A 26,367-nucleotide genomic window follows, 5' to 3' on the forward strand; every position below is an offset into this window, starting at 1 on the left:
GATAATATAAACTTACGATAGTATCAATTTTCACTATCCAAATTCTTATGCAGTTTGCAATTAATACACTCAGTTTATTACCTTGCTCCCTCGTGTTTGGGTCTGCAACAATGGTTTCGTTTTCTTCCCCTATTTGTCTTTGAATCTGTAGCTGGCGGAAAATCTCTAGTTCTAGATGCGACCTTGAAACAATGACCAATGCAAACATTAAATATATTTAATATCAATCATATTTAAATTACAACGATTTGGAATTTTGTCTTTCCAATATGATATTGTCTTTTAAATTTATCTTCATTAATACATTTACTGCTAGTGTTTGCTTGGTAAAAAAAAAAAGCCAACCTGATTTGATTTTCCTGGTCTTTTGATAAACTATCTGTTCCAAAAAGCTGTGCTAAGTAGGGCTCCTTTGAACACAGGTTGTCTTCGATTTTGTGAACACGGTGTTCAAGTCTCTCTTCATCATGAACCTGAATTAGTTCAAATTGGAGAATTAAGCCACTGCCAATGTAGCTATTTGTACTAGTCCACGGCGAATTTTCAATTCCAAAACGTTTTTCTCTTTAGAAACTTACATTTCTTATCTTAAATATGATATATTTAGCCTTGATTTCATAAAATTCTATTTGGGGAAAATATGTGAGACATTTAGAATGTTCCACAGTCTATAGGGACTCCGATTTCTATTTGTTTTAAATTAGTTCAGAACGATTTTAAATTCTTCTAGGAAGATGAATTTTCAACCAAAAACACTCGCTTGTTTTGATAAAACAATATCAAATAGTATTATACAGTGACATACATCCTTATGAAACAAACATCTTGCATGTTTTTATGATTTTTTTTGCAGAATTATTATCCTTCAAGGCATCACAGAGGAACACAAAAATAAAATATATCTCACTGGAATTTTTTTTCCATAAGGAATTGTCATATTTCCATTACGTTTACTTATTATATTGCAAAGCAACACCTGAAACATTATATGGATTCAAAATCGCTTGTCAACGGTAGTTTCATACATCTCATGAAGGGTGATGGGTTATTACAATTAAAAATAATCATCATTTTCCTAGATATTGTTATGCAAATGTGTGATTTCGCTGTTATTACATAAGTGCATTTCATTCACTAATTGCAATATAGATCAGTACCCGTATTTACTAAAATTCGTAGACGAAGAAGTTACGAGTGACGTAAAATTAAAGTTCTAAACACTTGAAATGGTATTAATTTAGCTACTTTTAGACGTAGGTTTAGGTTTTGACGTAATTTTTACGTCAACGTCATTTTGTGAATACCGTTTTAGACGAAAACGTACGCTTCGTCTAAGTTTACGTCTATGTCTATGAACTTTAGTATGGGTTCTGTACCTCAGATCCTGCACTGGATATCCCGTCATCCCCCGCGCCATAGGTTCCGTCCGAATCCGTGAAGTAATTGGTGGGTTTTTCTGGTAAAGTGTGGGATCCGGATAAAGCGGCGATTCTGTAGAATAGCTCGTCCACTTGGTATTCGATCTCAGCCATTGTAAACTCCTAGAAGTAAATGTAAAATTATAAGAAAGGTGTAGAACATCTATACCTGTACATTACAATTTTTTTATCATATGGTTACTGTAATTTAAAACGATTTTGAACTATTCTTTTTTGTATAATCTAAGATTAATTTTCGCAAAGCACCTAATACCACCGTCGGATAGTTTTCAAAGTTAAATTGTGACGCTGTACAAGTATCATAGTGGCCTTAGTTAAAAAAATAATGAATAGAATATACATTGAAGCTTAAGAAGCTTGACTTGATAGACACTGCATGGTTATTTTAAAGTAGGGAAAAAAAATTCTACCGGTGGCAAAGTATTGTCTGACTCGGATTCAGATTCCATGCTAGTATCAACCGTTCTAAACCCCGCCAGCTGATGGAGCATGCGCCAGTAGTACGTTAGCGTTTCCGGTCCACTTAAAGCTAGCATCTTATGCTGCCGCCTTTTTGTCACGTGAAAACGAAACGTTAAGAAAGAAACAACCTGAAACAAGAGAGTGTATCATTTTATTTTACATTACAATTTACATGCTATGTGGGAAAGCTATGTGTGTTCAAACATATTTGAATATTTCATTTTTTTTAGTATACATAGGATTATGAAATATAAACAGTTGCTTACGTAAATTGTGGAAAGACCGAGGCCAAATACAGTCATGAAAAATATAAACATCCGGGTAGCGTGTATCAAAGAGGGTTCAGAGGTCAGATCAACGTAGCGCCCAGACAGTATGGCCGACACTGTAAAAATACTGCTCCACATATCCACAAAACCGAAGAAAAAGGCACCAAATAAGGCATGGCCAAGAGCAGCAAACCCCAGTAGCAACACAAAAAGCAGAATCAACAAATAAGTCAATTTAGTTTGATATATTAAAAATTTCGATTTTGCCGGTCGGGAACAAGTTTCATTTTAAAAACGTTGCCAATCACAAGTTTCTAACTATACACCGCAACATCTGAAAGAAAAGTTTAACAATAACTACAAACTTTCATATGAACAGGCGTTGTATTTCTATAGTATTTTATTTTTCTTCCAAATAAAATCTCGATTACAATGATTTTTTTTTCTAATTTGAAAATGATGATAAATAACTATCATTTTTTATGTTTCTTTGTCATTGTTACAGTGAATTAAAATACTACACTGCCATCAAAATGTACAGGGATTCTATCAATACTCGTACGTAATTTCATCATAATAATTTTCTTGGATTTCTTTGTCGAGTTGATCAACGAGAATAAATGTGTAATATTGTTATGTAATATCCAAAACCTAATGTATTGATAGGAGCAATAGCCATCATGATTTAAAATACACTCGAAACTGTCATTTTCACCACAAAATCTGATGCCCACGAATACTGATAAAGCCACATTACTTAATACAATAGGTTTTAATAAATACCTCGTCCCAGAATGTAACAAAGGAGACATCCACGAACTCCTCGTTGTATGTCGTCCTCTGTTGTTCAATAACATTAGAAACCAATATGAATCTGTAGATGTTACAACCGATGTACGCAACGGACACCAGGCTTAAAACACCCTGTAAACCAGGAACACTCGAATAGTTTGGTGTCAGATTTGTGTATAACTTCTATACCATGACTACTTGTTCCAAATGTTACGTTAAATAGTCCTTTAATTACTGAAATTCTATAATTTTTTTTAGTAAAAAAAAATCATTAACAGGTATACCTTAAAAAATTACCTTCAATTATTTACGAAGACTGCCAATTAATGCAAATGATTCGACAACTGTGCTTAAAATTGCACCTCTCTCTCTCTCCCTCTCTCTTTGTCTGTCTGTCTGTCTGTCTGTCTCTCTCTATCTGTCTGTCTGTCTGTCTGTCTGTCTGTCTGTCTGTCTGTCTCTCTCTCTCTCTCACCTGTAACACTTTCCAACCATAATGTAGAAATTTCATTTGTAGTTTAACGATGTCATATACAACAATCTTCAGTTTCCATAGTGTCTGTAGTATGAAAAGCAGCTGAAAATATGATCAAAAGAACATACAAAAATTATCTAAAGGGAAATCATTTTTATTATAAGAATTTTGAGCTTGATAATGTAAAAAAATGTTGCTACATATGTATTAACAAACTCTGAAAAAAATATAATGACGTTATACCTCACAAAAAAGAAGGAAGTTATCTGTCCCTGACGTATACTTGAACAAATAGGTGGAGCTGATACTGTGACCTGGGGTCACTCCGCCTGTGTCCGGAATTTCCAGGTACAGAATGACGGAGGTGAAGAGGCCAGTGGACGAGTGGAAGAGAGTGAACTCCACGAACACGGCCTTGGTGAAGTCGTCCATCCACTGAGAGGAGGCCAGTCTCTGAATCTGAAGCTCGGACTCATTCCTACAAATGCGAGGAGGAAAAATGACATATTCATGATGGTCTATGTTCCTGTAACGTCATTTATTTCGCGATAAACACCATTTATACCAGAGCTGTAAGATATTTATGTATTTTTTGTAGATTTTTTTTCCAATAGTTAAATTAAAAGTTCAATTAGAAACGAACAACAGAGAAAAAGGCGAAGAACAATGCTAAAATGAGAGTTTTAAAAATCCAGACTTGACTTTAAAGCATTATTTTCTTTCCATTTGTTAGTGTTAAGACTAAAAATATTCCAAAATACAAAAGAACGACAATTTGTTACACACTGTATGGAAGTAAAATGTTACAGTAAAAATACCTTGAATGGTTTAGCTTAATCACGTGACCAGAGTTGTCATAGATACCATGTCGACCGAACAACAAATATGGAGAAGATTTGGACTGGAATGTAGAGTTCTCGGGTTCACTTGATCGAGTTATAGAAATATTTCTGCATTTTAATGAGAGTTAAGGCATATCGTTTATGGCCGCGCATGCTCTTTCTGTTGCCTTGACCTTTCGCAACCGGACGTGTCCGATGATGTAACCTTGCAACACTCTTTTCTGAAGCAAAAGAGAGAAAAGTATTTATTTCATGATAATGGCGTTCAGAACATACAATCTGTGTTTAAGCTTGCTGTTAACACTAATACATTTATTATTATTAATCTCATGTTAAATACTGAAATCTGATTGGTTTAGACGCGGTTGATAATCCGTTCTATTACCCTCAGCGTTAGCAACACACTTAGCAACGGGTTGACAATGGTTTCCTCGGGGTGTCAATTTCAACTGTTACCCTCCCAAACAGGCACTTTTTTATATACTATTATATTTTAACTGACGTGTGTTACATTTTGGTTTGCATATTTGTATTATGCAGAAAGAAATTTCGAGAAACTCTTAATTCTCATTGGAAAGAGAAAGGTTTCCTTAACTCCTACTTGTTTCATGAAATCATGAAATTATTAAATGTACGTACGTAAGACGTCACCCAGACACATCATCGGTTGTTCACTTTTCAGACTTATTAAACGTGGGAAATCCACGACCTAAATCACCACGTAAGTTGATGAATCATATATTAATTACATTTAAAAGATTGTGCGCACCTGCTTCAGGTATTAGAGAAGCAATATTTGAAATTTTAATTTGTACGCAAACGTGTCTAAGGATATTAATGTTCAATTAGAAAGAACCACTCTGCGCTTTTTAAAATATGAATTATTTTGATGCAATATATACTGGTACCTGTTTGCTTGCTGGATTTTCCTTAAAGATACTTTCCATAAATGTTGTTGAAGCCCAATCATACCATTCCTGTCTGAATTTTATTGATGTAAAATTTGGAGAACCATTTCTTCAACAGAAAAAACCCATCTGATATACATGTATGTCACGCTTACCTTTCTTTATAAAATACATTACTTTTTTCCAATGGAATCAAACAATATCTGAGGTTAATTGAATTATTTGAAAATTATTTTGAAACTAGAATTGTCCTAATGGGACTAATACCCCCGCAAGGCTAATTTCAAATGGGACAATAATTGAATTGAATAATACAGGTTTGGAGCACATAAAAGTAAATAAATTTTAGAATTTAAAAAAAAAATTAGTTTACAAAGAACAATTTAAATCAAAATTGTCAGAATTTCACTGTAAATACATATGTATAAAAGTAAAACATTTACAAATTTATGTATCTGATGATATTTCTTTTTATTAAGTTGTTTTAAAGAAAAACCAACAAAATGACAATAACCCCTCCCTTTGCAGTAAATGGAAATACCGGTAGCCAAGCAAGGCTCTTCTGTTGATAAAACTTTGAATATCTTTCTAATAAGAGTCTTGACAGATGCAATTGGTTGTTTCAAATTTTCCTCACTTTCTCCTATGGTACAATGGAACTCCATATCAGAAAATTGATCCCATAAGACTCTGATTTTCCTTGATGAGCTTATTAAATTTAATAAACTCCCAAAACATTACCATAATTACCATACTATGTAAAATATGTAAAAAAAAAAATTAATATAACAAACAATTTTAAAATTGCCAAAACACTACAATCATATCAGTAATTTTGAATTTTATATTTAAATTAATGCCCTATAGGTTCACTTCATCAATTTACTTGACTAATAAATTTAAACAACTTCTACAAAAACTTCTTTATTAATAATGATATTATTTATTTCCTTATTATGACAGAAACTTTTGGTTTACATGAAACAGTTTTAAAATAGTCCCAAAACCAGCGCCCATTTTACAGATTATCAATTTTCCCTAAACACATGCTCCATCTAAACCATGGCTCAGACAATGGCTCCCTTGGGACAAATGAATTCAGCCACACTTGTCTTTGATGTTCTTATTAGCTCCTAAGAATTTATCATTGACAAACAAAAATTTGGCATTGTCAGTTGATCGAATACTTATGAAAAAATAGATTTAGTTAAGACAAAAAGAAAAAACCTCTATCTGGATGTATTTATATAAATATATTTTAGAACGTTTTAATACTATTAATTAATTAATAAAATATGTAAGGATAACCTCCCTTACTTTTCTACATCAGTGAACAATACATAGAATAAGGAAAATGAAAACTGTCATAGAATCAATAAATCTTGTCTGATCTTTAAAATAATTGCAGGTGCACATTTTCAGATGGTGATCAATATATGTACAAATTTTCAAACTGTTCCATGCAGTAGTAAAAAATTCTATAGGGAGACAAAGTTGCGTCTACATACAGACGGACAGACAGACAGACAGACGGACAGGGTGAAACCAATATACCTCCCTAAACTTCGTTTGCGGGGGTATAAAAATAAAAATAGCATTGTTTCAAAATGTTTCTAAAGGCAGTATGTGAAATTAAAGTCTGGGGATGAAACTTGTGTTAAGTAATACTTAAAATAAACGTTTTAAGAGATACTTATTAAAGGTACCTGATAAAATGGTCTGTTACGGCTTTGTTGAGATGGTATTCTGGACTGATATCTTTGCCATACGCCATAACAAGAACGATGAGGAAAGTGACTACTAGGGAAACTATATCTCTACAAAATGAAATACATCGCATAGTAATCAGAATATATTATGATATTACGTATTTTTTGGCATTTTTTTATATTTCGCAAAATCATGATATGTAACTTGTAGAAATTACATGTACATGTATGTCCCATATTGTGTCAAACATCCTACTTTTTAAAATTCACCAAAAATGACTGGCGCAAAATTAATAAAAAAAGAAGATAGACCTTATTTTTAACAAATTGCTCCTAAAATGAATATACAGGAAATATACATCAAAGAATAAGTATGAAGCATTTCTCTAGACTTCAATTTAAGAAATAAGTTTCTTTTTTAAAAATACCGATATGTTAATTAAAAACTATTCAATCAAAACTGTGAACGTACAACAGTATTGTGAGCGGTTTTTTCTCCTTCATGACTTTTTTTCTGGATTCAATAAGCTGTTTTTCCTGTGGAGGCCTAGCAAACCGCAGGTACCGGGATCTTTGCCGCGCAGCTACAACCTGAAGAGACAGATCAATAGCGCTATTATATCATACAGTTAAATTGACAAACGGTACAAAAAGCAAACCCAAAATACATGTTTTTCAACACAACTAATAAGTTAAACATTTAAATTTTCATAAGGGAAGTGAAAAGCAAAGCAGTTTTCAATAATGTTTTGAGAATATCCTATTATTCTGAATATTTTTAAATGAAAAATCACCTTGTCTAACTCCTCTGACTCGCTCCAACTCTCGCACGACTGTTCCTTTTTTCTGCGGAATATTTCCCTTTCCGCGTTTTCGCCGAAATAGGATTCTTCATAATGGTCCAGGATGCTGGGATCACACCGATACCGTATCGTAGTGTACAATACCGCAATGAATATCTATTAATTAAAATAAAAAAATTTCAAAACAATCAAATTAAAAAAAAATAGAGCATGAAACAATAAAAGCAAAAACTTTTGTTACGGACATGAAGTCTTTGAAATTCTTTGATTTTCTGTTTTGAAAATGATATTTTTTCCGTTGATAAATGCATAATTTCGAGTATATTATAAAAACCAGCCAAGATAGGCAGATAAAAACACTTGAACAAAATTAGGCTTTAAAAGGTTAGACCAGATAAATCTATAATTAAAAAAAAATTAATTATTAAAAGGCAAATATAAAATTTGACGCTTGCTTAAGAGTGCTAGATGGTCGTAATCACTGTAAGTCTTCATTTTCCCCCTGCAGATAAAATATTCAGTTACAGTAGAAGGGAACATTCATATTCTAAACCAAAAATGTTTGAATTTGTTCTATCTTGTCAACAAATTAACATAATTTATGTCGTAAAATATATAAATATATACATGTGTGTATCTAATTCTTTTAAGGCAGATATGATGGTTAATTTATTGACCACCCAGCCTCCTTGAGGTACATCTGATGGTTAAATTGTTGAGTGTTCAATCTCTTTAATAGAACACGCAATGAATATCAACTGACCAGGATTGGATGGACGACGAATATACAGAATAACACGCTGATGTAGAGGGACTGCAGCCAAAGGATGCTACGGACTTCATCAAACCGGAAACCGATCCAAATCGTCAGAACCGTGGAACAGACGATAATGATGGCACACAGAAACCACGTGACGTACTGCATCCACGTGGGCAGGAGCAGACGAGAGTTGGGGTTCTTCTTAGACGGAGCTAAAAAAAGGTGTTCATACAAAATGCTATAATAGATGTTACATGTAACGGGCAAGCGAAGAAATCAATGTTGCGATGTGCAAATGATCATCAATTTATGATATAAGTTGGAAATCTTCTCAGTAGTACTCGAAGCTCCTTACTTCAATGAAACCATTTGCAGGTACTAATTTATCCTTCGCCGTTCTATAACAAGTATTATTTTGAAATATAAATTACGTTGTTAAATACTTTTTTGATAAACACAGGTATGTCGATGTATAGGTAAGTGTTGTACCTATCTCTAAATTATTCCTCGTCACCGTTTATGAGAACAAATCACTCACCTGATGAAATATTGCTTAGATTGGATTTTATATTCCGCTTATTCAGGGTTTTTTACAAATTGAATTTACTTAAATATCTAAATTTCTTGCTAAGATTTTTTTTGATATAATTTCTACAATACTTAACAGATACTTTTTTTTCATAAAGTATTAACAAAATATACCATAGAACAAAGAATCTCAAGTTTGTTTAATGTTTTAGATCTACTTTGACTCACCTGGACAATTGGCCGAGCTTTGACTGCTCTCTGACGCTGTCTTGTTCTTGACGCTGCTGTTGGTAGAACTGAGGGTCATCTGTGGTTGGGGCTCTGTACTGTTAGAATCCTCGAAACCGCTGGAAGCCATGTCCGTCTCTGAACCTATCACTGATGAAAATGTGACAGAAAGTTGTCTTTATTTTCGTATGTCATTGTTAACTATTAACCTTTTTTTCTCTAATTTTCTAGTGCTAACTAACTATAATAGTTTCTGTGTGTCTTGCTTTGCGATATAAATATAATTAACTACATAAAAAATGTCTTTAAAAACAAACAAACAAAAAGTCTCTAGAATTCATGGTTTATTGAAAAAAATAAACTGCGCATTTTTCAAAGTGTCTTAGCAAACAGGCAGCAGCAACTGAAGATTTTTTAACGTTCTGTCTGTGGAGTTATTGTTGTTGAATACTAATAAAAATTGGCATTACTAAAAGAAGGAATTTACATGCTATTGAAGTTTTCAAATACTTATTCTTGTGCTAACCTAGCGTTTACAGTACTTGGATTTATTACATACATATGCTTTAGATAGCAGTTGATATTCTTTTTTTAAAACCAAATGGCAGAGGGTTCTTAAAACGAACATAAGAAAATCAATTTTAATTTTTAGAGCTTTAGTTTTCTCTCAAAGTACAATGTACCTACATCATTTGAATACGTTTCTACATTTTTTGAAAAATTATCTACAGTGTTTTAGTAAATACACGTATCTGCATTTACTGAGAAGGTACCTACATTTATTGAACAAGAACTTATATTTACCGAGAAGGTACCTACATTTATTGAACAAGTTCTTAAATTTACTGAGTAGGTACCTACATTTATTGAACACGTTCTTAAATTTACTGAGTAGGTACCTATATTTATTGAACAAGTTCATACATTAACTGAGTTGGTATCTACATTTATTGAACAAGTTCTCACATTTACTTAGTAGGTACCTTCATTTATTGAACAAGTTCTTATATTACTGAGTAGGTTCCTCCATTTATTGAACAAATTCTTACATTTTCTGAGTAAGTACCTATATTTATTGAACAAGTTCTTAAATTTACTGAGTAGGTACCTATATTTATTGAACAAGTTCTTACATTAACTGAGTAGGTACCTCCATTTATTGAACACGTTCTTACATTTACTGAGTAGGTACCTCCATTTATTGAACACGTTCTTACATTTACTGAGTAGGTACCTACATTTATTGAACTAGTTCTTACATTTATTGAGTGGGTACCTACATTTATTGAACAAGTTCTTATATTACTGAGTAGGTACCTCCATTTATTGAACACGTTCTTACATTTACTGAGTGGGTACCTACATTTACTACTTAGTTAGTAAATACATTTTTTTAGTAAATAACTATACATTTACTGAGTAAGTTCATAAATTTATTGTACATTCACTGAGCAGATACCTACATTTACTGAGAAGATACATACATTTACTACTGAGTTAGTAAATACATTTACTGAATAAATACCTACATTTACTGAGTAGATACCTACATCTACTGAGTAGATACATACATTTAATGAGTAAGTTCATAAATTTACTGAGTAGATACCTACATTTACTGAGTAGATACATACATTTACTACTGAGTTAGTAAATACATTTACTGAGTAATTTAATACATTTACTGAGTAGATACCTACATTTACTGAGTAGATACCTACATTTACTGAGTAATTAAATACATTTACTGAGTAGATACCTACATTTACTGAGTAGATACCTACATTTACTGAGTAGATACATTCATTTACTGAGTAGATACCTACATTTACTGAGAAGGGCCTCAGTCTGTGAACTCTGACTCTCCTTGCTGACAGTTTGTTGTCGCTTGATCCATTGTTTTTGTGCCCAATTCTATATGAAACAAAACAAACAAGAACGTTGGCGTAAATATTATCATTATAACAATTATACAATTACCACTTTATCTGTCTCACAGCTCACAAGCAATTTTAGTTATAAGGATTGAATTGATAAATAAGTTGTTTACGTATGATATACCGGTATCAATTTGCTAAAACTGGTTGTTTTCATAACATTTCTGCTCTTACTTTATTGTATTTTATAATATTTTGTACTTTGCAATATGTCATTGGTTAATTGTAAACAGGCCTGTGTGAATACAGTTTTAAAAATTATTTTTAACGAGACCGAGTACAGAACGAGTACGCACGCTTTCGCGCAGCGTTTCATTTGTATTGTGACGTCATCTTTTTGCTTTGTTGACGCCATGGCGTGATAGTTTCAACTTCAGATATTCAGCGAAATTTGTTGAAAATAGCTCGTTTGATGCGTAAAATTAATATTATACTGTGGAATAAACGTAAATGTCTCGAAGTATAAGCTATATTTGGGCTCGGTTCTAAAACATGAAGAGGGTTCAGCAAGCCTATCCCTCTGTCACGTTTTCTTAACCCGCCTAAATATAGCTTAATTCATATATTTCAAGACAATAACCATGTATTTTATATTAATGACCCTTAATATGCGATGTTATATATTTATTTATTACTTAAATGTGTCTGAATGTTTTAATATTACTATAAAGATCACCATTTCCGTCTTTGTCAAATAAAAAATAGCCATTATCTGGCGAACTTGGAAATTGGGCATACAAAAAACAACTTTGATAAGACCCCTGGAACAAACCAGGAGGTAAAAGGTTTTTTTTATTTGACCATTTGATGCCTTTAACCAATAACTTTAATATGTAGAACAGAAAAAGAAATCCCTAGGGCAGAAATTAAAAAAAATATGCAAAAAATGTGCAAAATTGATACATTTCAAGCAAAATCCCATAGGATCCTATGTTAAAAATTAACAAAATTTGAGATGACCCCTTGAACAAACGGTGTGGTAAATGTCTTATTTTTTTATCTTAAAATTATAATCATATCAGTAGGAATTCCTGTAAAAAATTTCATTAAAAAATCTAGGGCAGAAAAAATTAGACCCGGCCTCGTTAACTGTAGGACAAAATATCAAAATCAAAGTACTGAGAGTACTGAAAGACAGGGTCTTGAAAGTTTGAATTTGTAATTGTCCTGGATTTCCTCGAATATGCTTCCAAAATTTACTAGTTTGAAAAAGTTGTTACAATCTATGTTAATTCGGCATTTTTGCAATTGTCCGATACTTTGTCTAAATTTTACTCAATCCCGGCCTTTATAATTGTAGAAAATTGACACAACGGTATATTATGTAAAATAAGACCCCAAGGAAAATAAAAAAAAATACTACTAACCGAGAAAATCAAACAACTATATCAAAGTAGATAATTTTAATCATTAGATTTATTCAATTTTGTGATCCAAGGGAAAATCCACAAGTCGGACTGTATCCGTAATAAAAGTTTTATGAAAACTCACAATTAACAAACAAAGTGAACATTTGTATACTGATAACAAACACAGGCACCTGCCGTTAGAAATAAATTTTTTTTACAATAAGATTCCAAGAACTTTGACAATGAGCATAAAAAAATTAGTCACGGTCGCCATTTTGATTTTTAAGACGGACTTATCTGACATGTTTTTTCTTCATTTGCGTTTCATGCAAAATTAATAGGTAATTAGAACTACAAGTGCAGCAACCTTGTATAAGTCATTAAATTTGAACCTGATAGTGAACATGAACATGAACCTGTAAATATTTTAAGCATGTTTTATTTATGAAATATTTACAAAAACTCTTTAATTAGTTTTTAAATTACTTTTCTAAAACTTATTGACTTTTCACAAAGTAATGGTAATGCATTACTTTGCTCATGTAATGGTAATGTAATGCATTACTTCAAGAAAATTAAGTAATGGTAATGGTTATTTAATGCCCTTATTCATGAAGTAATGGTAATGTACATGTAATGCATTATTTTACAATGTAATTCACCCGAAGCCTGATTCAAACTAAGCCGGAAAACTTTCTGCACTATTTTCTTACGCGTAGACTCAATTCATGTGTTCAATGCATGCCTTCCGGTTTTAGACTTCGGCTGACAGTAAACCCCGTCACGGTCATGTGACCCCGTATAATAACATCTTATTAAACATTAGACATTTCATTTCAGTTTGAGACAGATACCTGTATAACTGGCCAGTTCAAAATAGATTGATCAAGTATGGAATACGTCATAATGGGTTGGACCACTTCCGCCGAGGTGTCAGTTTCCTCTTCCTGTGAGTTCTCGTTCGGTTTCCCGCTCGGATACGCATCTTCATCTTTGTCTTCTGCTAATGAGGTTTTACTACGCGCTGTTGGAACCAGCTGAAATAATAATGAATGTAAAAAACAATGATCTTTTTAACCACATTGCATCGTCTAATCCAATTATCTTACTGTTCTAAACTTTCCTTTGACAAAATTTTAATTTAACTAGTTATTTAAAATAATCTGGCGCCGAGATATGCTAACAAACTTATATGTCGCGTCTGAAAGAAACGTTTGACTTTTTTTACATTTAAATTTCATCGGTATTTGCTTGAGTAGTGAAATTTTAATCTCATTATAGTATGTTTTCAATGACATTTCCAGCACTAAGTGTTTAAATTAAGTCAAATTGTTGGTACGTTTTCAAAAAAGTTGAACTTTTTAGTAGAAATAAATCTAAATTTGAAACCAACGCGTACCTTGCTTCTCCGGAATAAAAAGGACAAAACAAAATTCAATGGAATGGCTACCACACAGCAAACGACACCAACAATAACGCTATTCCAAGACAGGTCTAACAACAACCCAAACTCACCGCGGTACTGAAAAAGCAAGCAAAACACTCAAAAAACATTCCTTTACCTAATATAACAATTTATGAGTGCAATTTGATTTATTTATACAGCTCGTGGACAACAGATTAACCGAATGAATTTTTTTTAATATTTCTTTTTTTATTTATTTCGAAAATCGACTCAAAAAATGAAATCAAAGAAAGTTTGCCTTAATTGAATGTAGTGATACACAGGTGTGTTCTCCACATACATTCTAACCTGTTTATAGGTGAAGTGGTACACCAGGGTGTTCAGACACATGTAGACAGAGAACAGGGTCAGACAGCAGGTCAACCTCTGGGTCCGCGTGAACTGACTATAGGAGGGACAGGTAAAGGGCGATAACCACAGGTGATAGTCCGCCAGGTATTGCGTCCCCTTGGTCAGGAACACCTACAGTCAAAAACAATACATGTGTTGATAAAAATAAAATGGATATTATACATGTGAAACATAATGCGTTCAGATGTTAAAAAATTGACAATCAAGCAGAGAGAACATCTTTGCGTCAGAAATGTTAACTTTATTGTGACCGCGTACCAAAACTAACTTTTGATTGCGACGACTTTTTTTTATGCAGATCTATTAAAGGGACATGGTCACGATTTTGGTCAAAAATTATTTTTACAATTTTAATGTTTACAATGCTTCAGTAAGGCATTGTTAATAAACAACCATGCAAAATTTGAGTGTCGTTCGTTAAGTTATAAGGGAGTTACAGAGCTTACATTTCTTTGCTATGTAAACAAAACTTCTTTTACGTTTGGAATATTGAAGTAAAAATTCCAGTTTTAGAACTAAAATGTATGCGTATTATAATAACGTTAAGAACTGTCTATTTGTGCTTCAAATGAATAAGAACATAGACAAATTAGCTTGACAAAGATTTTACTGGTATATTGAACATACGTAAACAAAAACAAGGCACGAGTCTTGTTTACATGACAAAGAATTGTGAGTCCTGTATCTTGCTTATAACTCTACGACTGACTCTCAAATTTTATTAGATCATTAGAAATGCATTTCTAAAGCTTTGTAAATAAAAAATCAGAAAACTAGAATTTGACCAAAATCGTGACCATGTCCCTTTAAGCAATCATACGTGTACAAAAATAGATATGATGAAATAGATTTAATATCTATACTCGTTTGAACCCCAGGTTCCCGTCCAGTGCCAGGAACTCTCGCTCCACTTTCCCATCCTCCTCCTCCACCGCCAGCCATTTCTCCGATATAAAGTAGAACTCACGTTCTGGGAAATAACAAAATAGACCATTATTATTTTGACTCGGTCTTTCATTTAAAACAAATAGGCAAAATGGTAGAGAGTTATAATATTACTTTTCTTGTAAAATTGAATACCGGTATTTAATATATCACGTTTCAATCAAACAAGTTTGTTTACCATCAATGTTTTATATTAACTACCTGCGGATTTTGAAAATAAGGTTTACATAAAATAACATTATCAATTTTAATAAATAAATCAATTGAATTATTTTTTAAATTTGCATAAAAACCAGTGAGAACTCTGTAAATAAAGAGGTTATGAGGTATATTTGGAATAATTTTGGTATTGCATAAATTATGTATCCTTTATTTGTTTATAGAGCAAGCAAAAAGTTTGATACATTTTAGAAAAAAGTTTAAAAAAAATAAATGATTGCTACACTGACCATTGTTAAGGTCCTTGACGATGACCCGGCTCAGGTACCAGCTTGGGGAGGATCCAACATTGTTATGCCAAATCTGAACCTTCCAGATTTTTCCGATACTCTCAGGCAGCCTGTACAAAAGAAAAACAAATGAAAAGCATGTTGTCTGTGTTAAATCAATGCAAAATTCATACATCCTTGTGGGCAATCAAACCTTAATTCAAATGTAAGCACTTTTTTTTGGGGGGGGGGGGGGGGTCTTACAATTGGGATTCATTGTCAACATCTGCGCAATTAAGTGTCACTTAAAGGCGGTATACAGAGCAACAGTTTTAGTTAAAGAGGGTTTGTCAATACCAAGCTATTGTGGATATCGTGAGACTTACGTCAGAATGAACTTGTCCCTGGAGTTTCTTTCAAACATCGGTCTGTCGTCATCACTGATCAGTTCTCTTGTACCGGACATTCCCTCCTCTCCGTGCAAAATTATACTGATCTGAAAAAAGAGCAAAAAAGTTTTAAAAAAATTAAAAAGCCAAGAACAAAAAAAAAAGATAACTTAATAACTAAAATAAGTTAAGTTAACTAAAATGATAAGCCTATTTAAATAAACCCACGTGTTTTGTAGTAAGAGCATTTGAGGAATCAAAATATAGACTACAGTTAATCACTTCCACATTTACTTTGTGTCATAATTGAGTCGTATGTAAATTTTGAATTACTTTGGTATATGTAGGTGCAAATAAACAATTTACAATATGGCAACAAATTTTGTATTTTTACCGAAACAGTGGGTTTGCAAGCATACAAGGGCGAAAATAACATGCATAGAAAATAACTCAGTCTTTATATCTTGATTTTTTTCTTCTTAATTATCGTTCTACTGTTCTAGCTCCTCCCACCTTAGCAGTTGTTCCGGCCCCCCTTCTGAACCCCGTTTCCACGATGACCTCGAACTTCTGCTTGTCGGTGAGGGCGTTGTCCCTGAGGTAGAGTATTCCCCCCTTCCTGACGTCGTGACGGTCCGCCCTGTGGCAGAGAACCATCAGTGTGACGTATACAATCAGCGCCATCACAGTCAGCGTCACACAGACGGGGTTCTCGTTGGCGCTAAAACAAACCATTGATTGACATGTACAAAATGAACCATTATTTGATAAATGTATAAATAATACTGAATACAGTTACAGTTACAGTTACACTTGCAAACAGTTTCGCGCCGTCTTGAATTCGCCCAGACACAGTTGTGTTTTAAGAGACTGAGATAATTTGAGACATTGGAATTCGCCCGCTCACAACGAGGGCAAAAGGCACGAAAATAAAACGGGGGTGAATATTTTCCTGTATACAGTAACTAAATGAACTTTTGCTGTCGTTATATTTAATGAAGGGTGTTCATCTATAATTACTCGAAGGATTTATCGCTAATAAAAAGGTATATTGATTCACAGACCTGGTCCCGGATAATAAAAGCTCTGATTTACGATTAGTTGACATGTTTGATAGAAATATAAACTTTTTGTTGATGCTAATAATGAATGAAAGGTGGTCCTTTTTAATAAACACTGTATGATGTGTATGATTACTTCATGTGTATAATTGGCCCCGGGGGCATAAAACTTAAACAAGCTGATGTTTGATCTCACTTCCACAATATTTTCCATATTTTTTGTGAACAAAAGTGAGCTCATCTAAGTTTTATGGCCCAAATGCTAGTGTTTGGCTTTGAACAACATGATATCTCTCTATAGTTATTGTTTAGTTACATGGACTTCAGTCATGTAAGCTTTTATTTTTATACTTACTCAAAGAAGGTGTCAACGGGGATCAAGGACAGGACCGGAAACACCTCCACAGAGAACGCACCAAACGTGGACAAGTGGTTACACCTGTAAAAATTACATAACGCTGGGATTAAAACTGTAACGTTCGATTGGAATTTCTTGTGGTTTTATAAATATACAACTATTCATTACATATTCAAAATTACATAAAGTTTTGATTACACTGTTTTCGATTGGATTTTCTTGTGGTTTGATAAATATACAATTAAATTGTATTCATTACACCTGTCAAAATTACATGTACATAACGCTGTGATGAAAACTATAATTTGCGATCGGAATTTCTTGTAGTTTCATCTGTCAAAATTACACAACGCTGTGAATAAAGTATTATTTTCGATTGGAATTTCTTGTGGTTTTATAGATGTATATGCAACTATTCATTACATTTGTCAAAATTACATAAAGCTTTGATAAAATGTTCTCAGTTGAAATTTCATGTGGTTTTATGAAAATTTATAGTGCCATTGCAAAAAATGTACAGTTGTTTATCAAAATATAGAATGCCCCATACAGTCTTGTACAATACAGGGCGTGGCTTGTGCACCAACCTTGCATTTCTTCAACAAAATCTTAAGGGTTCTAAACAAGATCTTTAATAAAATTTTCATTTTTTTGCAATTTAAGAACTAATGTAGAGAGGAAAATAAAAAACATATCAATGCAAAAGTACATAAAATTGTGATTGTACTTTTCATTTTAAAGACTTTGTAGCAAATTACAATATACTAGCTAGTATCACGAAAATCCACTAGAACACGCCTACGTGTAAAACATTGAATACAATTATAACAACCTGCAAAGAGTCATAGCGTAAGTTGACAAGTTCGTTGCCCAGCAACCGTCACGTGACCATCGGTTCTCCTTTTCCCGCCAGAAGAGGCACTGTGTCTGCCAGACGGTGAGGTTGTAGTTCCTGTGTTGTATCTCCCCCGGACGAGGTCTTCCGGCGTTGTATTTAGCGTCCACAAACCCGAGGTAATATTCCCCAGATACTGAAAATGAAAGATAACTGGTATTGGGACATTTTTCCACCACTTCAAATTCATAGTATATATACGTATTCTGGTACCGAATTTGGAGTTTTTCCATCTTCATTGTGTACAGTATATATCGTGGTTCCGGATAGCTGCAAATTCACATCATTGCACATAAAGCTTTATATCAAGCTTAAATTTTTCTCCAAGAATCACTCATGAGTTTCTTTAGTTACATTTATAGTGTTTGACGAGTTTTTAGTTTTGATCTCCGGACGATTCTGGCGTTCAAAATTTGACTAAATACTCACATCAAAATTTTGTTCTTTTGATATTGATTTTCTTAAATATAACTGTTTTTCACACAATTTCAGAATGATCTGGCGAGCAGTGAAAAATATGAGTGAAATCGTCAATATATACGTAAGTTTTTCACTTGACAGTAACACAGATTATAATGTTAAGATATTCAGTGTATAAGTATTTTAAACTCTAGTTTAGAATTTAGATAAAGAGAATATGAAGAGTATATATCGATTTGCTCTTTTGATATTGGTTTTCTAAAATGATTTTCTAAAATATAACTGCATTTCACACAATTTCAGAATGTACAGCAGAGCAGTGAAAAATGTGAGTAAAATCGTCTTTTGATTTCAAGTTCACAATTTTAAAAATATGTCAGTTATTCACTTGACAGTAACACAGATTCTAATGTTAAGATATACATGTACAGTGTACATGTATTCTAATCTCTTTGCCTTGGCAAAGTCTTAACCTCTTTAAGAGTATTGTCCTTTCCGATATCGATATATTTCATTTTATCAAATAAAAAATAGTCAGGTTGTATATTTTATTTGATATATAAGAAATGACAGTATGAATCATAACTTAATTAACAAGTTTATAAGAATGTCGGCTTTAAATAATCGAGACGGAACGAATTGAATAAAGTCCTTTAGTCATTAACACCATGTAGTTTTATCAAACAATTATATTCAAAATGTTCAATTAAAAATTGGATTTATTGTCTGTCTAAAAGATTACGTGGAATTTCAATAACTCTCATTCTCGTCATCAAGAACATTTAATAGAACTCCATGTTTAGTATGACAGAAAGCGGAGGGGACAATGAGCTTATATGGTTATATTTGTAAAGAACGTATAAGAAAAGGTACATTTTGCCTTAATTAAAAAAGAGAAGAGGCCAGGACTGCGTTCTCTTGGAACGATCTTTGACGAACAAAACTTTATAAAACCATTAATTTACCATTTACCTTGATTCTTATAGTTATATTTTACAGCCAATCGATTCAAACACTGGTTAGTTTTTTTTTTATTAAAAAGCATTCACTAATTTGGTCGTAAGCAGTAAGTTCTTTAGAAAACGCAGCCCAGCATGCCTCTCTTTGCTATGTGTCTGTAAAGTTGTGAAGCGTTTCCTCGAGAATGTTTCAGTCATCAATGCTTTCGTTAAATTATTGACAGTATGTTAAGAACATATATTATTGTAGATATATATGCCTTATCGCTTAATTTTTCGAAAACAACTTGTTGATTTTCCCGCTCATATTAACATTTTTAAATATAAACGAACAATGCTTTTATTTGGTTGGCAAGGTTCTATTGAATCAGATTTATTTTCTAGTTGCATATTCATTATGAACACAACTTTTCATTTCTAGTCTTTGTCACGTCTGATTTAGTATAGAATATAATATTTTCTATCCAGCAATCTATACATGTATGTTATAAAAAAACATGACACTTTCCTCGTTTACAAAACTAATAGTTTGAAATTAATTCAATTAAATAATCTTCATAAATGCTTTAACAAAGCAAAACCAGCAAAGTAGTTTCATTGGTCGAAATTTTACTTTTCACAAGCCTTAAATGCCTCACTGGTCCGTCCAGTTGTACCTCGTTTTCGTTTGTAATGTTTTTGTAATGATTTTCGTACACCTCATCAATAATTTAGCAGAATCGACCGAACCTACTAGTAGTATACAATTATTTAATGCTTGAGCAGTCAATAGACCAGAAAATTTTTCCGAGGTGCAGGGAACAGCTCAGTATGATCTATTGCCCGAGACCGTTGGCCTCGGGCAATAGATCATACTGAGCTGTTCCCTGCACCAAGGGAAAAAATTCTGGTCTATTGACTGTTCAAGCATTAAATAATTGTTTTATTACCTAATTCCTTTTTTAGTTTTCGGGGTTTACAATTTGCATATTGCAGATGGTTTTCGTGCCATTATGAAATACATTAAGATTGTTTTCATCTTTTACATGCTCCAAACCTGTTGCATGCATTACAACATCTCAATTTAATATTAATTTACACAAAGAAGGGGGAGTATTCAACCCATTAGATTTTCAATAGTCTTTTACCTTATATGAGGCTTTAACACTGTTAATTATTTGATACTCCATTTTTATTACATTGAATTTGGTTTCACCAAGTACTAAGAACAGCGTATATGTAAAGGAATATACATTCCCTGAGAACTATCGAAAGGATGTAACATTAACATACACGCGTTCTGAAATACGTTGCCGGTCCAACAGATCGCAGTCTATTGACCGGCGGTCCAATAGATCGCAGTCTATTGACCGGCAGTCCAATAGATCGAAGTCTATTGACCGGCGGTCTAATAGATCGCAGTCTATTGACCGGCGGTCCAATAGATCGAGACTGGCGGTCTAATAGATCTCAGTCTATTGACCGGCAGTCCAGAATAGACGCAAATATCTAATTTGTAATAAAACAACAAAATTCCTTTGATTAGGTAATAAGGTAAAATATTAAGATACTAGTAAATGTATGTGTGTTTATGTGCAAATCATACCTAAAGTATGCATGTACATACATTAATATATTAACACACAGAGCGGAACAACCAATTATAATATGAAGGATTAGACTATGTCAATAGGACTATGCATACACCCAGGGCATGCGCACAATTGGATGTGTATGTCGTGCTTTCTGAAGATGTTAAAACACACAAGGAATGCTCGCCCTTTGAAACAAAACACAAAACACGGTATATTGGCAATGATTGTTTTATTCGTTTCACTTTCATGTACACAGATCAAGATGCATAATACATTTAAGTAGATGGTTGTTCTTACCTTAAAACTGTTTGTCTCTCTTTGTCTCATATTTGATAAAATAATCTGACGTATATGCCAGTTATTACACATTTGTTTTACTTTCTTACCTTATAGATCCACGTCTTACAGTCCCCTACGTTAAGCAACCAAAATGGAAAGTTTCAAATATATAAACCTCGTTTGCTTCAGCATTGTCAGATATCATAAAAACTTTGTTTGCTCCTATTTAGATATTAGATTACCAATTTGATTACTTGAATGGCGATGAAGGCCAAACACGATATGAACTTTACTGCAAAAAGAAAAAGAGATCACACTGTTTTACCATTGGTTTTGGGATTTCAATTACTATCATCGTTGGTAAGAAATGAAATGTAGAAAATATAGAATTATTACAAATGCACGCGTACATAAAGGTACTAGACGTTAAGTAAAATGTTATGCGTACGTGCATGTTCTTTAGTTGTGTGTCACTTACTTCGAAACGGAAATAGACCTCCTTGGTTAGATTATTGGGAAAACCTGATCATACCTGCAACGTCAAACTGATACCAAATCTCTCCAGCGTAGGTAGGAATCAGAATAATGTTCATGTGTTTTTTCCTACTCACTTTTGATTATTTTTGACTATGCATTCAAAATATGACTGGCTACACTACAGTGTTCATTCACACACACGGTCAAGTATGACGTCATGCTGTTACAGTCACGTGATGACAAAACTCTAGCGTGCAGGGATCTGCATGAATCTAAAAACAAAAGCAGCATTCATGTTAGTTTTCTTGAAAGTTACAAGCCTTCTAAATTTCAATGTTTAAAAACGTTTACCTTTTCTTTCATACAAGAAAGAGGGTTTTATTTTGACTATTGGTCACGAATTAAGTAGATATAAATGTTATGAAAGTTCGTAGACGGTTATTTTTTGTTTAAATGAATACATCAATTAGCCCACGAGTCATGTGTGACATATTACTTGTTTTAAACAGATAAATTTTCAGCAGTTTCCAAACATTTCAGTATTGCGTCTGACATAATTATGTCTTACCATTGAAGAACCCGGAAGGCAAGAATACCCGGATATCTGTTTGGGCGGCTGGACTCTCCTGCTTCAGAAGGTATCTCTGTGGCGTGGGATGTTTCTTGTACCTGCATGAAAACCATCAATGAAAGTCAGTCTCTTTTGTATTAATAATATGCCAACTTTGCAATCTTAAAACGGCTGGAATGTCGTGGCCATTTTAGGACTATATTTATCTCTTTGAGACAAAGAGCTCTGTATAGTGATATATAGGAAAACATTTAAATTTTATAACTAAAATATTTGGGTTTTTCATCCATAAATAATAGTTCATGGCTTAAAAATCATTTCTAAAATCTTATGGTTGATCCGATGGGCAATTTGATGACCATCCAACCTGCTAAACATGTAAATCCCTCCGTGGATGTTTCTTTATATCAAAGAAAATTTAAATTAATCTTGGTATCAAACTTGAATGTGGGTTAACCATTTAGTGCATTAGTTCGTGCCTGTTTATAACATGGGTTGAATACTTGAGTTTCCTCATGTCTGTTTCGATTTTCCAAAGAAAACTGTTATAAACAAGCCATAACGACATCCGTAATATCCGTGCTACGTGTTATTCTACATTTCAATTGCGTACTGGTAAGTACTTATTGTTTTTCCCCCCACAGAATGGTTCAAAGACAAAGAATGAAAAGCGGTCCTTTCTTCTCCTGCAATTGTTTCTATCATTTTGAGCAAGTTACAGAGATAACGCAGCAGATAAAAAGTTTCTTTGGGTTGATATTATCTTTACTTTATGTATCAATGAATTGATGATCATAAGCTATTTGATATTTTGAAAGATGTTAATATATCAATAGTGCCTGTTTAGGAGGGTAAGAGTTGAAATTGACACCCCGGGAAAACTATTGTCAACCGCCGCGAAGCGGATGTTGACAATGGTTTTCGAGGGGTGTCAATTTCAACTCTTACCCTCCTAAACAGGTACTATTTATTTTATTATACTGAATGTTTCAATTTTAAAGAAAACTTTACTACTCTTATATATGAATGACGTGAATTCTTTGGCGAACGGTTCGCGCATAGTTTACGCGCATGTAAAAATTCGTTGTGTTACCCGTTGCTAAGTGTGTTGCTTACGCTTAGGTTATAGAACGGATTATCAACTGCGTCTTAACCAATCAGATTTCAGTATTTAACATGAAAGTATAATAATATGATTTAACAACTTCTAGATATATTAAAAATGTCCATAATATGTTTTCGGGTTTCAAAAAAGGTCATGTCTGTTTCATTTTTGTTTAGATGTGTTTACATGGTGTTATTTGTGTTGTTGTGCATGAATTATATTTTTTATTTTTTAATACCTTCTTCTTAATTTTTCAATTCACTTTACAAAAGTAAAAAAATGAAAAGTAGGTTTTGAAATAGAAGAAATATTGTATTAAGTTAAATGATCTTTTGTTTTGTCCATGAATCTATAGGTGTATAAGAGTTCATAAATTATACTTATAAATCAAAATGGTTAGCTATTGAAATGGACGAAAAAATGATTATAATAGCAATGTACAATCATGTAAATTGAATATGTCTTGACAGCCAATCTTATTGTACACAAAAAATAAATATAGTCTCAAAAAATCATACTTTGCTTTTTTATTGATCTGAAGCAATACTTAGAATACTTTTGTTTTATCAGCTATTTGCATTGTTTGTTTCTCAGAAAGGGATAAAAGATGAATGCTTTTAACAAAATAAAAATAACAAACAACTGTTTATGCAAACTGTCAACATATGAATTACATGGATTTTTTTTTCGAACATGAAATAAAATCTAAAGGCATTGTATTTTTAAAAGTTTTCAAGCAATTTCAGATCGGACATTCAAAACATTTATTTTTAAATAATATTTTGATATCCAAAATACAACCAAAAATTCAATTTGGGCTGGAAATGTTAAGTGAAATATTTTAATTCTGATTGTATCACATCATTTGATTGGCTAAACCAGTTCTTATATATCGTGTAACATAACCCTGGACAGTTTAATACTTTTGTTATAACTTAATGAATGAATTACGCCAAAGTGCAATTTGTGTAACATTTAAGTAAAAAGATTACAAAAAGCATACATATATAATGGTCCCTCATCCGAGCATTATTTTAAGAGTGTAAAGGATAAGATACATTATATGTTTTAAGCATAAGGCTCAATAGGTATCGTATAGCATGGTTATCTTTAGTAGCATAACATTAAAACGAGTGATCATTTGACAACACAGAACCTTACCTCTTTAAAAAGGCCTGTCCGAGCGCGGTAATCATCTTAAAAGAATTTGTGACAACCCCTCTACAGGGTTTGGGAAACAAAACAAAAGGCGTCTGTAGGTGGGTATATGATATCCTCTTAGGCCTCAGACGCATAACATTAGTTTATCATATTTGTGAAAAGTAATTGAAGGCAAAGGTGTTCTTGGCCTTGACGTTTTTACAGGAGTTTGAATTTGTAATCCGGTTTTATCATTGAAAATACTCATATAAAATCTAAATCCAAAGCTGATAGGCTTTTTGCTTTTGTGGTAGTAGTTATTGCCCAGAGTGCTACTAATTTAAGAGACATCATTTTGAGATTCAATGTTTGAAGTAGACAAAGACCACATAAAATCGCAATAGCTTTGAAACATCCAATGTCCGCGTACATTTACAGGAAGTCTCAGGAGGCCTATATTAAGAATATCTTTTAATTATTGTTGAAATCAATGTCTGGTTGTTAATCATTTTTACATTGAAAAAAAATGAGTTAAAAAATTATTAATTTATGTTAAAATTTATAACTAAATATTAGAACATTCACTTCAGAAAGTTGACGGAGATTAATTTTCCATTAAATGCACTATTCAACCCATGCCACGCATGTTGATACTTTTTATTGGTGGCTGGTTTGCGGGTTTCGTTTGTAACGTAGCATTCGAAGAATGATCCTCATTGACTCTCAATCTGTTTCCAGATAAAACATAAGTTATCAAGGATAATTTCCTTACCAAGGGATGAAACTCTCCCATGTGTGGCATAATCAGTAGAGTTTTGTGTCTTGACAACCTGGTAGGAATAGATATTAAAGTTGATTTCAATAATGGAAACCAACTACTGTAGAAGCACATATTTTCGTTGGGTCAAAATTTCGTTGTTTTTAAACCAAATAAAATTCTGTTGGCATTTAATTTCGTCATATTGTGATTTCTTTGTAATCATTAATACTTGGGTTAAAAATTCGTCATGAATTTAATTTCGTTGATTTATACTGCCAACAAAAATAACGAAATTAAATCCTCAACGAATATTTCTGCTTCTACAGTATGTATTATTCAAAGAAGAGAAATGATAATAGCTTCCTCTACTATCCAATAAATATGCTTTTATTCATAATTCTCCCAATAAACCTAATAGAAAGAAATATCAGATTTTAACATTCATTCTTTTGAATCTTAGAAATTTCTACAAAACAATTATGCACAAACATATTTAAATCCCTATATATTTTTTGCTAATATAATAATTTGTTTTTCTATACATCAATTTCCGATTTGAATTAAATCCAATGATCTAGAAGACATACTGTCCGTCGCATTGACATTAGCTCCTACAGTCGTCGTGTTATCGGATTTAATCCTAATGTGACAATTGGTATAACTTTCAAAAATGATTTCAATATATTTAA

At 32.8% G+C, this 26,367-nt stretch overlaps 1 long non-coding RNA gene and 1 pseudogene across 1 annotated transcript; both read right to left on the reverse strand.

Annotated features, from left to right (window-relative positions):
• Positions 1-26,367, reverse strand: part of LOC128162964 (polycystic kidney disease 1 like 1-like) — a 36,360-nt pseudogene that overhangs the window by 1,422 nt on the left and 8,571 nt on the right.
• Positions 21,559-22,799, reverse strand: LOC128162966 (uncharacterized). The gene is made up of 2 exons (XR_008240746.1): positions 22,671-22,799; positions 21,559-22,374 (listed from the first exon to the last, which is right to left on the reverse strand). It is a non-coding gene; the product is annotated as an uncharacterized LOC128162966 (long non-coding RNA).

This window comes from Crassostrea angulata, chromosome 9 (genome assembly GCF_025612915.1).
Source record: "Crassostrea angulata isolate pt1a10 chromosome 9, ASM2561291v2, whole genome shotgun sequence".
Lineage (NCBI taxonomy): Eukaryota > Metazoa > Mollusca > Bivalvia > Ostreida > Ostreidae > Magallana > Magallana angulata.